Source organism: Gossypium arboreum, chromosome 8 (assembly GCF_025698485.1).
Source record: "Gossypium arboreum isolate Shixiya-1 chromosome 8, ASM2569848v2, whole genome shotgun sequence".
Lineage (NCBI taxonomy): Eukaryota > Viridiplantae > Streptophyta > Magnoliopsida > Malvales > Malvaceae > Gossypium > Gossypium arboreum.
The window spans coordinates 13,541,201-13,554,763 of NC_069077.1; the positions used below are offsets into that span (position 1 = coordinate 13,541,201).

Genomic DNA, 13,563 nt, shown 5'->3' on the forward strand with positions numbered 1-13,563 from the left:
CCAAAAATATGCATGATATATCAATACATATGTTTAACTATCCGATTTACTAAAATAACCATACATACATATTGGCATATTTTACTATTTATACCATCACAAACCAATCACTAACATGTCTATATGATTTTCTACATTCATCCATTTCAAATACACATCAAACATATTAAGACCATTTTTACATATCAAAACATACCATTTACAAGCCATACCAATGGCTAGTTTTTAACCAAACACATACATATATACATGCCATCATTGGCAAAATTTAGCCTATACATGCCATTATAACCAAAAGTAATTTAATATTTATACTGAAATGAGTCGAAGGATAGTGTGATGATGCTTCGACTAGCTTCCAACCAATTCGAGCCTCCGAATTACTGTAAAACAGGGAAAATAAAACAGAGTAAAATTTTAAGCTTAGTAAGTTCGTATAACGAGAAATTAACTTATCATTCTTTTACATCTAATGTAAGCATACAAAATACATCCAAAGCAATTTGGCTAATAGCCTAAACACATACTTCATCAAACATGTTAGTTGTTTATTTCATATGAATATCAAGAAACATGTATGAGCTCATCAAATATCAAATTTCCATTTATTTTGTGTATATACGGATAATGATTCATTTCAAATTCATATATTTTCTCATGTCAGGATTTTTCCCATTGAATCATTTAAAATGTCGATGGACACACGGGTAGTACACACAAGGTGTATAAAACTATAATCTGTCAATTCATATACATGAATGCTCATGCAAACATGTAAACGGGAAGCTCTTTCGAGCCATATAACTGGAAACTTATGTGAGCCATGTAACGGGAAGCTCATCCGAGCCATAATTGGGAATCTTCAGAGAGCCATTTAATCGAGAAGCTCTGAAGAGCCATATATCAATACGCTCAAAAGAACTACGTTGTGTCCACAACACATGCAGGATCACAACCAATCGGGATGCTTCGAAGAGTTATTAACGAAAAGCTCGCAAGAACCATTTTACGGGAAGCTCATAAGAGCTAATAACGGGACACTTTTTTGAGCTGTGGTGTGTCCGTAACACATGCAGGACCACAACCAATACAGTAACCCTGTATCCATCGAATTTTATTTATTCAAACGGGACTTAATGTTTGTATGTCATCATTGGATATGTGATTACTTTTATGTACAAAGCAATAATTCAATCACATACATACAATCCAATTTAACATTTAAACATACAATTTAATTATATGAACTTACCTCGACAAGTGTTCGTGTACGTAAAATCTACTAATTTGATATTTTTTCTTTTCCTCGATCTAACTCTGAATTTGGTCTATCCAGATCTATATGAATAAATTTAACATCAATTTAATACAATTCATACTCAATTCAATCCAATACATATCTTTGAAAAAATTGTCATTTTGCCCCTATACTTTTAATTAATTATGATTTCGTCCCTAGGCTCAAAAAATAAAATTCATGCAATTTAATCCTTATTCCAAGCCTAAAAAATTTATATATATCAATAGCAGCCCATGAATTCCAAAAAATTTAGAATTTTCCGTAAATCATGATTTCATCAAAATTCTTTAATAAAATACTTTTAAATACCTAACAACATCTCAAATTCATCATCTAATAACTAAAATCATATAAACTCATCAATGGTAACTTCCAAAACTTTCAATGAAATCAAAAATTAAGGTAAAGGTTACTTGGACCTAATTGTAGCAATTTCAAAAACATGAAAATTTTAGGAAACGGGTAAGGGTTTGACTCACATGAAGTAAAAATTGAAGAACCAGCTTAAACCCTCTCTCCCATGGCTGTTTTTGGTCAAATTTGTTGGTGAAAATGTCTAGAAACCTTTAATTTCCAATTTGTTTCATTTTAATTTGGCAAAATTGTAAATAATTGGTTTTTATTTTATTAATTTCTCAGGTTATGCTGCCTCATCCACTTACTTTAGGCATATTTATGCCTTAAGTCCTCTCTTATTTATTAATTAATATATTTAATCACTTAATTAAGTACAACTCAACAAATCCAGACAAATTAGCAATCGGGGCAGTGATCAGAGACATTCAAGCACAAAAAGAGCATTTCCAAGAGATATTTTTTCAGTACATACCCAGACCGGTGAATCAACTTGCTCATACCCTAGCTTAAAAAGTTTTGAAAAAGGAAGAGGAACAATACTTGGTGAAAGGTGTGCTTGACTATGTCCATCATGAAATGGGGAGAAGAAGACCTCGATATCCAAATTGATGAAGCTTCAAGAGGGTTTTTGCGTAGAGGATAATGGTAGTAGAAAGGTTCTAAGAATTTTGGAAATTACTACTTTTTCAATAGCTGGGCGATAAAAAGGAAATGAATGATGTTTAATGGAGTCCAGCTATCGTGATTGACTGGATATTTGTGTTAAAGTTTCTTTATTTTGTTTGTTAAAGACCTTGAGCTGAGTCTGTTTTGTTTGTCTGAGCCAACCTTTGTTTTTTAGTTTTTTTTATTGTGATTTACTCAAGTTTTTGGGCTGCGCCTGGTTACTTCTTGGGTTAGCTTTTTATTTTTCTTTTTATAATAAAATATCCAATCCACTTTGTATATATATATTTATATATATATATAAATACATAAGTCTCTCCTAAAATTAGTCTGCCCGTTGGCACGGATTCTCTGTCTGCCTTTTGGCACGTTCTCTTTTTACTTTCTGTCTCATTTGCTGTTTTCTCCTTCTGATTCTGGTTTTGTTTTCTTATTTTACATTTGTGTTCTAGTTGGGGTTGTTAATCACTTATGGAAGAAGAGTTGGCGAATCTGAGTCTATTGGATGAAGAGGAAGAAGCACTTCAAGAGAAATGAGTGGTGATGGAAAGATCTTATCAATTCTATTTGGTGAGATGCTTTTTAACAGATAGTGTTGTCCATTTTCCTTCATTGTGTAACACTATGACTAATCTCTAGCACCCTATTAGAGGGATTTGCATTACGGATCTTGGAGAAAAAAGGTATCTCTTTCAATTTTTTCATGAGGTTAACATCAATAGGGTAATTGCTGGAACACCGTGGTTCTTTAATAACCATTTGCTTATATCCAAAAACTTCCAATTGGAGAAATTCCAGAAACATTGGCGTTAAATTTTACTAAGTTTTGAATACAAGTCCATGAATTGTCCTTAAGGCTCATGACTGAAACGATGGCTAAACAGTTCGGTGATTTTTGTGGTAAATTATTTGATTATGATACTTCAATCCCGACTTTGGGCTATAAAAAATATATGCGCATTCGTGTTTTTTTGGATGTACGAAAAGTTCCAGATTGGTAAGACTATGATTGTTTATGCTCAATTTAAGTACGAAAAGTTAAGTCTATTTTGTTTATTTGTGGAAGACTGGGGCATGGTGAAAGTTACTGTCCTTATCGATTAAGAATCGATCCATCAAAAATAGTTTTTGGTTGGGACTTATCACTGCGTGCGATGTCTAAACGTCAAAACATGGTGGTGAACAGGTGGTTACGTGATGCTGATGGTTCACAGTGCAACACTGAAAATTTGGAAAGTCTCAATCAAAGTATCTTATTAAATAAAGGGAATGATATAGGGCAGAAATTAGAGGAAAATATGGGGAGCCATATGTCAAATACCAATTTAAATCTATTGGGATCTAATCAACAACATATCCCTATTGGGCAAAGTCAAAGGCGTAATTGGAGCAAAGGTGGAGCACAAAATGCTAGGCTAGAATATGGGCTTATGGATTTGGTCTCAGAAGAGGAAAATGACCCCATTATTCCTGTAGGTTCTAATATTGGAAATGGATCCTTGGATTTATCGGCTAGCTCTGGTGAACAGAGTAGCCGGGCACAATGAAAATACTAAGCTGGAACACTCGTGGTTTGGGGAGATGACGAATCGTAAAAAGGCTCAAGAATAAGTTGAGAGCCATTAATCCTCGAATTTTGTTTCTTATAGAGACAAAATTATGCTAAAAAAATCGAGTTGGTCAGGTTGAAGTGCGGCTTTGAAAATGGAATTGATATTGGGGCAATAAGTTCTAAACGAGGGCTTTCATTGGGCTGGAAAGGGAATTCTTTGATCAGTCTTAAGAGTTTCTCCTCTTTCCATATTAACGTTGAGATTCATGATAATGAAGGTGGTGACACTTGGCGGTTAACGAGGCTTTATGGGAATTCGGATGAAAAATGTAGAGGGGATCCTTGGAACTTACTTAGAAGCTAAGCTACGACCATTCTATTCCTTGGGTTGTATTGGGGGATTTCAACGAAATTGTAAATTATTTTGAAAAAAAAGAGGTCGTCTTAGATCAGAATGTCAGATGAACGATTTAGGTTTTATAGGTCAGTGGTTCACATGGGAAAGAGGAAGAATTATATCTACAAATATTAGAGAGTGACTGAATCGTGGAGTGGCTACAATAGATTGGGTGGAGCTTTTCCCGAGTTATCATGTTGAACATTTGAGTCATTCATTTTCTGATCATTGCCCCATTCTTCTTGATATCTTGGGAGGGAGACAAAATGATCAGTATTATAGTGCAACAATGTTTCGATTTGAGGCCAAATGATGCTTAGAAAGCTCTTTTGAGGAGATGGTTAAAAGCTGGTGAAAAGATGCTACTAGAAGTATACCGAGTAGACTTGAGAGCATGGGTCTCCATATGCTAATTTGGAGTAAAGCCAGAAACAGGGAGGTGAAGAGAAATCGGGTTGATTTAAAAGACAGACCGTCTTACCTTCATAATCAGGCTATTTCAGATGCGATTTTAGCTGAAATCACGGAGGTTCAATTAAGACTTAATTTAGAGGCAGGTAAGGATGAGTTGTTTTCGGAGCAACGCGCCCGTGTCAACTGGCTTAAGAATGGTGATCGCAATACAAGTTACTTTCATAAAATTGCAGTTCAACAGCAGTTTCGAAGGCGAATTTCTAAGTTAGAAGATGAAAGTGGAGGAAGGACTACATTGACAGAGGAGATTATAAAGATTGTCTCAGGTTATTTTGAAAAGCTTTTTCAGCTTCTGATATGGGTTTGGATGAGCACTTATTTAGTCTAGTGGAGAAAAAATTTACTGCTACCATGAATGACATGTTGCTAAGACAATTTACTGAGGAGGATATCACTTACGCTATTAAGATGATGGCCCCTAAAAACACCCGGCGTTGATGGATTTTCCGCAATCTTTTTCCAAAGGTACTACCATATTGTTGGATCGGAGATTTCCTGTTATTGCTTATCTATTCTTAGTGGTCAATCTGAAGTAGGGGATATTAATAAAACACACATTATCTTGATTCCCAAGGTTGATAAACCAAAAAATGTCACAGTTCAAACCTATAAGCCTTTGTAATGTTGTTTACAAAATTATTGCGAAAGTCTTGGTAATTCGTATGAGTTCTATTTTGGGTAGCTGCATTAATGAAGCTCAAAGGGCTTTCATTATAAGAAGGCTTATTTCAGACAACGTATTGATCGCTTATGATGTTCTTCATTCCCTTAAGATGAAGAAGAGTGGCAAGAGAGAGAACTTTGCGCTTAAACTCGATATGAGTAAATCATATGACCGGATTGAATGGGATTTTCTGGCAGGTCTGATAAAGCACTTGGGTTTCCATAAGGATTGGATTGTCCTCATTATGAGATGCGTATGTTCGGTTTCCTATTCTATTAATCTTAATGGAATCAATGGTGAATGGTTTTCTCCTATAATAGGCTTAAGACAAGGAGATCCTCTCAGTCCCTATCTGTTTCTGATTTATTTGAAGGTTTCTCTACGCTGATTCAGGATGCCAAAAAGAAAGGTTGGATGATGGGTGTAACTATTGGTAGGGAGAGATTGGCTGTTAATCATTTGTTTTTTGCTGATGATTGTATCCTCTTTGGTGATGCATCGTGTGAAGGGGCAAGAGTGGTCCGAGATATCATTAGGGAATATGAGATGGTCTCGGGTCAACGGGTGAATTTCGTTAAGTCTTTTATTTACTTCGGGGCTAATGTGAGCTCAAATGTCAAGGAGGATATCATCAACTTATTAGGAGTCCGAGTGGCTACAAATCCTGAGAAGTATCTAGGTTTGCCTATGATGGTGGGTCGGAGAAAAACATGGGCTTTTGCTAATTTTGCTGATAGATTCAGAAAAAGAGTTGATGGGTGGAGTTTGCGCTTTCTGTCAATGGGGGTACAGAGGTTTTCATTAAATCGGTCTTGCAGGCAACCCAACATTATGCAATGCAATGTTTTCTTTTGCCAAAAAAGTTATGTCACAAGCTTGAAGGGATTATGAATAGGTTCTGGTGGTCTAACAATAAGACGTCGAAGGCAATTCATTGGAGCAATTGGGATAAGCTATGCAAACCGAAGTGTGCTGGTGGGTTAGGTTTTAAAAACTTATTTTTTGTTTAATAAGGCCTTATTGGCAAAACAGGTTTGGCATATTTTATCTCAACCGCATTGTCTACTTGCAAGAGTTTTAAAAGCCCGTTATTCCTCATTTTCTGATATACTATCTACGAAGATTGGTTCTTACCCTTCTTTTACCTAGAGAAGTATTTGCAGCGCTTGAGAGTTGATTGCGGAAGGGATTGTGTGGAGGGTTGGCAGTGGTGCTCACATCAATAATTGGAATGACCCTTGGCTGCCTGGAAGAGAGAATAACAGAGTTTCAGTTCAGGAGATTAGGCTTACTTGGATGACTATTAGTCAGCTAATTGAAACCAAATCTAATACCTAGAATAGGGAGTTGGTTCATTATTTAGTTGATAAAGATACAACAGTTCGAATCTTTTCTATTCTGATTTTGGGTGTAGCTCAGAGGATATACTGGTTTGGAAACACAAAGGTTCTAGGGAGTACACTGTTAAGAGTGGCTATCGAGTCCTAACTACAGCTCTTTTACAATACAATACGCATATTTCCTCTACTATCGATGATTATAAAGACTTTTACAAAGCCCTATGGTCACTGAATATTCCACAAAAAATTAAAATTCATGCCTAAAGGCTTTTTAATGATCTGTTGCCCTACTTTGGTAGTCTGGCGCACCGAACGTTGAATGTGGAAGTCGCTTGCCCTCTGTGTAAGGAAAATATGGAGGATTTAGATCATTTGGTATGGTTCTGTGATACCTTACAGAGTGTGTGGGCTTCCTTACCAGTAAAGATTCCACATTGGAAACTTTGTTGTGTTGTAAGAGTCGATTTGCTAGAACGTTTTCTACAGCAAATGAGCAACAAAAACGTATCATTTCTATTTCCATTTGGGGGTTATGGTATCGCAGAAACAAACTAATACATGAAGGGGTCAAATTTTCTTTACAAAAGTTTATAGGGTTTATTCGAGGTTATGAACAAGAGCTCAGTCTTAATCAAGAAAATCTCTGTCCTTCTCTTAAAGTTATGGTGAAGGATCGTGGAGACCCCCAGATGATGGAGTTATCAAGATAAACTTTGATGCGGCTTTTCAAAAAGAAGACAAAATCGCTACAACAGCAGTTTTAGCCAGAGATCCTATAGGAGAAATCGTAGGAGCAGAAACTTATCTCATCGAAGAAGTTGCTGACGCCTTTGCAGTAGAAGCACGGGCTTGTGAAAGACCACTAATCTTTGCGACTGAGATGGGCTTTCAGTGCCTGGTTGTGGAAGGTGACTCCTTGTCTGTCATCAAGAGTATTAAGAAGAAAGAGGAAGATAAATCGGTTCTTAGGTCGATTACTCATCATATTTGTAAAATGGGTTTGCATCTTGATATGGTATCTTACCTTTTTGTACCCAGAATGGTTAACAGAGCAGCAGTTCATACTCTTGCGTTGGAAGGCTGGAGAAGGCAGATTTGCGGTGGTTGGGTTAATGGCGTGCCTGATTCAGTGAAGAAGATAGCAATGGAATACCTCTTGGCTTGCATCCAGTACCTCTAAGGTTCCTCTTGTTTGCTTTGAAATTGGAGAAGGTTCGATGAGTCTCCATTGTTCGTGTTCAAAGCTTTTTCCTTCTCCTTTCCTTGGGTCCGATTTCTTTTCTTCTAATTTTGGAAAGAGGTTTGGCTGATATTTTGAATTTGGATAGGTTTGGCTCAAGACGTTTCTTTTCTTTCTGCTTTTCTTTTAGATTGGTAGTTTCTAGGAGTTCATTTATTACTTGCTTTGACAGTTGTTTCCCTGTTTCTTTTGCTGTCCTGTCTTTTCATGTTACCGTTTGTGGCTTTTCTATTACAGCTATTGCCTTGAGCCTTGCACTCATTAATATTAGTAAGTTTTTTACTAAAAAAAAAAAGACATAAGAAGTCCGAAAAAATTAAAAGTTCCAAAATAATATGCAAAATTTTGTATTTGAATAAGCAAAATAATATAAAATCAAACAAAAAAACTAATTTTAGGTAAATTTATTCATAATTCACAATAAATAAATGTAAATTAACGAAACTAATTATATCTTATCTAAACAAATTAAACATAACAATTTCACAACACTATAAGGAATTAAGCTTTTAGCGGCGTTTTTTACAGCGTTTGGACCGAAAACGCCGCAAAGGTTATACATTAGTGGTGCTAACTGAAAAACACTGCAATAAGTAAAGTAATAGCGGCATTTTTAAACGCCGTAAAAGGTAAAGCATTAGCGGCGTTTTTGAATAAACGCCACAAAAGGTAAGCAATAGCGGCATTTTTTCATAAATGCCGCGAATATGTATTAAATTTTTATGAAACAACGCTCTTTTTTTACCATCAAAACACAGTTCCCCCTCCCCAAAATCCCTAAATTTTTTCCCAGACCCCTTTCTTTTTTCCCCAATTTCTTTTCCCCAAATCAGGTCCCCCTTCTAGAAATCCCAAAGTTTTTTTCCCAAATCTTTTTCTATTTTTCCCTAATTTCTTTTCCTCAAATCAATTCCCCCTCTCCGAAATCACAAACCTACAGCAACGCAGAAACAACTATTCCTTTCCCTAATTTCTCATTTTTCAAATCCTAACCCACAGCAACGCAAAAACATCTCTTCGCATAAACATTTCACCAGAAACAACAACCCAGAAGCAACAACCTCATCTGGTAATTTTTCATTTCATTCTATTATTTATTTATATCTATTTTTTTTTTAAATTTAGGATAATGTTCTTAATTTGGTTAAGTCTCAATATACCATGATTTATTCATTTATTCTTATTTAGACCCCATTTGTAGTCATATTCATAATGTAACACACCCTACCCGTATTCGTTGCCGGAATAGCGTACGAGGCATTACCAGAGTTTACGAATTAATTGTTTTTTTTTAACACAACAGAAACCCTTTATAGATATCTAACCTTCCCTTTAATTTTAAATCGAGACCAATCTACATCAACCCGAGTAGTATTCTCTAACCAGAATTTAGCCCGTTCAGGATCATCATCAACTGCTGCTCGGAATTCTTCGACCCTAAATTTTCAGATTTTATTAATTGGAGCTTTTCCTTTTCTGATAGATCCAGTACCTGTACTCTGTGGGATCTCAGGAACTGGTGGAGGAGCAGGAGGGAGAGCTTGAACTTGCTGCACTATAGGGTTAGTTCTTAAGTATTGACTAAATCATTCATTCATCATTTGAAAGAAGGTTGTTTTTGCCTCCTCCCCTCGATCCTCTGTCTCGAGCCTTCTACCGCTAGTTTCTTCTCTTTGTACTGAAGCCGGAGCATGACTCCTAGCTTGCTCGAATTGAGCTCGATCGGATGACATTACTATAAGAAAAACACATTTTAAATGGTCAGGAGATATCACACTATCAATAATAATTTAAATTGCATGTATAGCTAATCCCGTATTTGCTACGTTGATCCTAGAACCGGCTAAATCGTAGCTCTGATACCAACAAATGTAACACCCCTTACTCGTATTCGTTGTCGAAATAGGGTACGAGGCATTACTGGAGTTTACGAATTAATTTTTTTAAATTCAATATAACCCCTTTATAGATATCTAACCTTCCCTGCAATTTTAAACCGAGACCAATCTACATCAACCAATCCAATTCAACATATTTTCAAGATAGATTCATGCATATTTATAAGATAACTTCATCATATACCAAAATTAAGATTTGTTAGCCATACCAATGGCTGACCTTACAATCATTTCACATTAACATTTACTATATTAGCTTATACATGCCATTGATTTCCAAAATAAAGTTTCCTTATATACAGAAATCTTAAGGTTGATAGCGTAATGTGTCTCCAACCGAATCCGACCTCCGAGCTCTTAACACTACAAAATAGGAGAAAAGGAAACAGGGTAAGCACTTTGTGCTTAGTAAGCTCATGTAACAAGAATTATACTTACCTAATATTTTCAATACAATGCAATAAACATTCAAAAATCCATTCAATGCATTATTACCCTAACATGCACAAACTCAACATTCAAGTTAGTCCAATAATTTCCATGTATCAGTAATATATACCATGATTGATGAGCTCATCAATACCATAATTTACATTCCCTTGTTATTTTTTAATATTTATCCCGTTAAATTTCTCAAAATTTCGATGAATTTTTCAAAGGTACACTTTTAGTGTACAATTCTGGGTCCGTCAATTCATATTTATGTGCGCACATTTCCATTTCAGAGAGCACACTCCCGCAAACCTCATCCTTACAGTGGGATTACCAGTCTAGGCTAAATCCCCTGTAATATAAACTCATAGAGTATTGTCGGATTATCACCCAAAGCTAAATCCCTACAACGACAATTACTCTAATGAGCTTGGATCTGAATTACTAGTCCAAAGCTAAATTCGACCTAATTCAATTACCCGTCTGGCTAAATCAATTTTCCACATATTCTTCGGAGGCTATATCAAGATAGGATCACCCGTCAGCTAGATCCTTTTTACCGTCAATTCCTTTTCAGAGATCCATCGACTTTTCCTTTCATTCAATCAGGATTTTTTCCCCTTTTATCAAATATATCAATGTTTCATCAATTTTCATACAATGAATATTAAAATCATATTCACATCAATAACATACATTTCAAGCATTTAAGAATATAATTTAAGTTACATGAACTTACCTCGATACTTGTTCGTATACAAAAATCTACTAATCCCGAACTTTTTCTTTTCCTAGATCTAGCTTCGTATTTGAATTTTCTGGATCTAAATAAATAAACTTAATCATCAATTTAATACATTTCATGTTCTTATGCAACATTCTCTATAATTTCACTATTATTTATAGTTCATTCAAAGCTGTCTACTTGAGTCATAGTCACTAAATTATTTTTTTCTTGAGCTAAAGAACTCCAAATTAGAATCTGCTAAATTTCCCTGAAACTAGACTCACATATCTTCTTACCATAAAATTTTCAGAATTTTTGGTTCAGCCAATAAGTAGAGTTTATTCTTTAAATTCACCCATGCTCTGCTGTCTGACAGTTCTGACCCCTCTTCACTTAAAATTAATTATCTCTTCATAAAGGATTTGGATGATGTTCCTGTTTATTTATTTTGAAAATATACTCATTTATGATTTTAAACATATAAATTTAAACCCCTAATTATTTTTATTCAATTTTTTATGATTTTTTAAAGTCAGAACAAGGGAACCCAAATTCATTCTGACCTTGTCTCACAAAATTTATTATATCTCATGATTTACAATTCCATTGCTTACACCATTTCTTTTATGAGAAACTAGACTCAATAAGCTTTAATTCAATAATTTTTTTCATCTTCTAATTCAATTTCCACAATTTATGGTGATTTTTCAAAGTTAGCTTACTGTTGCTGTCCAAAACTGTTTTAGTGCAAGATGTTTATTACCATTTTCCCCTAAGCTTTTAATAAATGATAATTTCGTCCCTACTCAATTAGCCTCTCAATTGAGCTTATTTTTCTAAATTAACACTTAATTCTATCACTTTAAACTACTTTATAACCTTTTGGAATTATAATTTCAGCACTAGATTTTAATTCCAAGCATTATCACAATTAGGTCCTAAAAATCAATTTCTATTGAAATTACCTAATAAAATCATTCATAAACAAATTAAAGCTTTAATTTCATGCTATTTCATCATCAAATTACAGCACTCAACCATAGTGACTTTCAATTTCATCCATGAAATCAAAAACTAATGAATTTAATAGTAGGACCTAGTTGTAAAAGTCTTAAAAACACAAAAATTATAAGAAAAAGCCAAGGATTAACTCACTTGGTGAAAAAATTATAGAATACCAGCTTAAAGAACCCCTCCTATGGTGTTTTGGCTGATGAGAATGAAGAGAAATGAAGAGAAATCTAGATATTTCCTATTTAGTCCTATCTTTATTTAGTTAATTATGCAATATTTCAATTTTGCCCTTAAATCATCAATTTTCCTGCTGATTTCATGCCCTTGCCGTCCAGCCCAAATAAATTTTGGGTTTAATTTCCTTTTAAATCCTTTCTCATTAGACACTTAAGCTATCTAATCATTCTAGCTACTTTTACACCTTTTTCAATTTAGTCCTCTTCATTTAATTAACTACCCAAACATTAAAATTTTCTAAGGAAATTTTAATACCACATCACTAAAATTTCATAAATATTTATAAAAATATTTCTGACTCGGTTTTATGATATCAAGATCTCAATACATTGTTTTTACCCGATTTCTTCAATAATTTCTTTTTCTAACTAACCACGAAATCGGTAAAATTTTTCTATCGATATTTTCATACGATTTTCCTATTATATCAATATTCATGAAAAAATATTAAAATAAATTTCTCTTTAAATCAGATTTGTGGTTACAAAACCACTATTCTGATAATCTTGAATTTAGGCCATTACAACTCTCCCCCCTTTTAAGGATTTTTGTCCTCAAAAATCTTACTAGTAAAGAGATTCGGGTAATGTTTCCTCATTGTATCCTCCGGTTCCCATGTCGCTTCCTCAAACCCGTGCTTTTTCCATAATACTTTCACCAAATTTATCTTTTTATTTCTAAGCTCCTTTGTTTCCCGTGCCAATATCTTGACTGGTTCTTCACTGTAAGTCATATCCGGTTGAATCTTCACTTCTGTCAGAGAAATAACATGTGAAGGATCTGATCGATATCGTCGTAACATAGATACATGAAAAACATTATGGATTCTATCAAGTCCCAGTGGTAATGCCAATCGATAAGCGATCGGTCCAATTCTTTCTATGATTTTATATGGCCCGATAAATCTTGGACTCAATTTACCCTTTCGACCGAATCGGAGAACTTTTTTCCAAGGAGTCACTTTCAGGAATACCTTATCACCGACCTGAAATTTAATCTCTTTTCGTTTAAGATCGGCATATGATTTTTGACGATCAGAAGCTGCTTTTAGACTATGCCGAATAACCTTTACATTTTCTTCTGTTTCCCGGATCAAATCAACCCCATGTATCTTCTTTTCACTGAGCTCTGTCCAATATAACGGTGTTCTACTTTCTACCATACAAAGCTTCATACAGGGCCATTTTAATACTGGATTGATAACTGTTATTGTAAGCAAATTCAATCAAAGGTAGATACCTCTCCCAATTACCTTCAAACTCTAG

The 13,563-nt window shown here is 34.7% G+C and overlaps 1 long non-coding RNA gene across 1 annotated transcript; it reads right to left on the reverse strand.

The window, feature by feature from the left end:
- Positions 1-124: 124 nt before the first annotated feature.
- On the reverse strand, positions 125-8,245 carry LOC108469622 (uncharacterized). The gene is made up of 6 exons (XR_001869169.2): positions 7,775-8,245; positions 7,169-7,670; positions 7,042-7,089; positions 6,545-6,656; positions 1,253-1,338; positions 125-383 (listed from the first exon to the last, which is right to left on the reverse strand). It is a non-coding gene; the product is annotated as an uncharacterized LOC108469622 (long non-coding RNA).
- Positions 8,246-13,563: the final 5,318 nt, after the last annotated feature.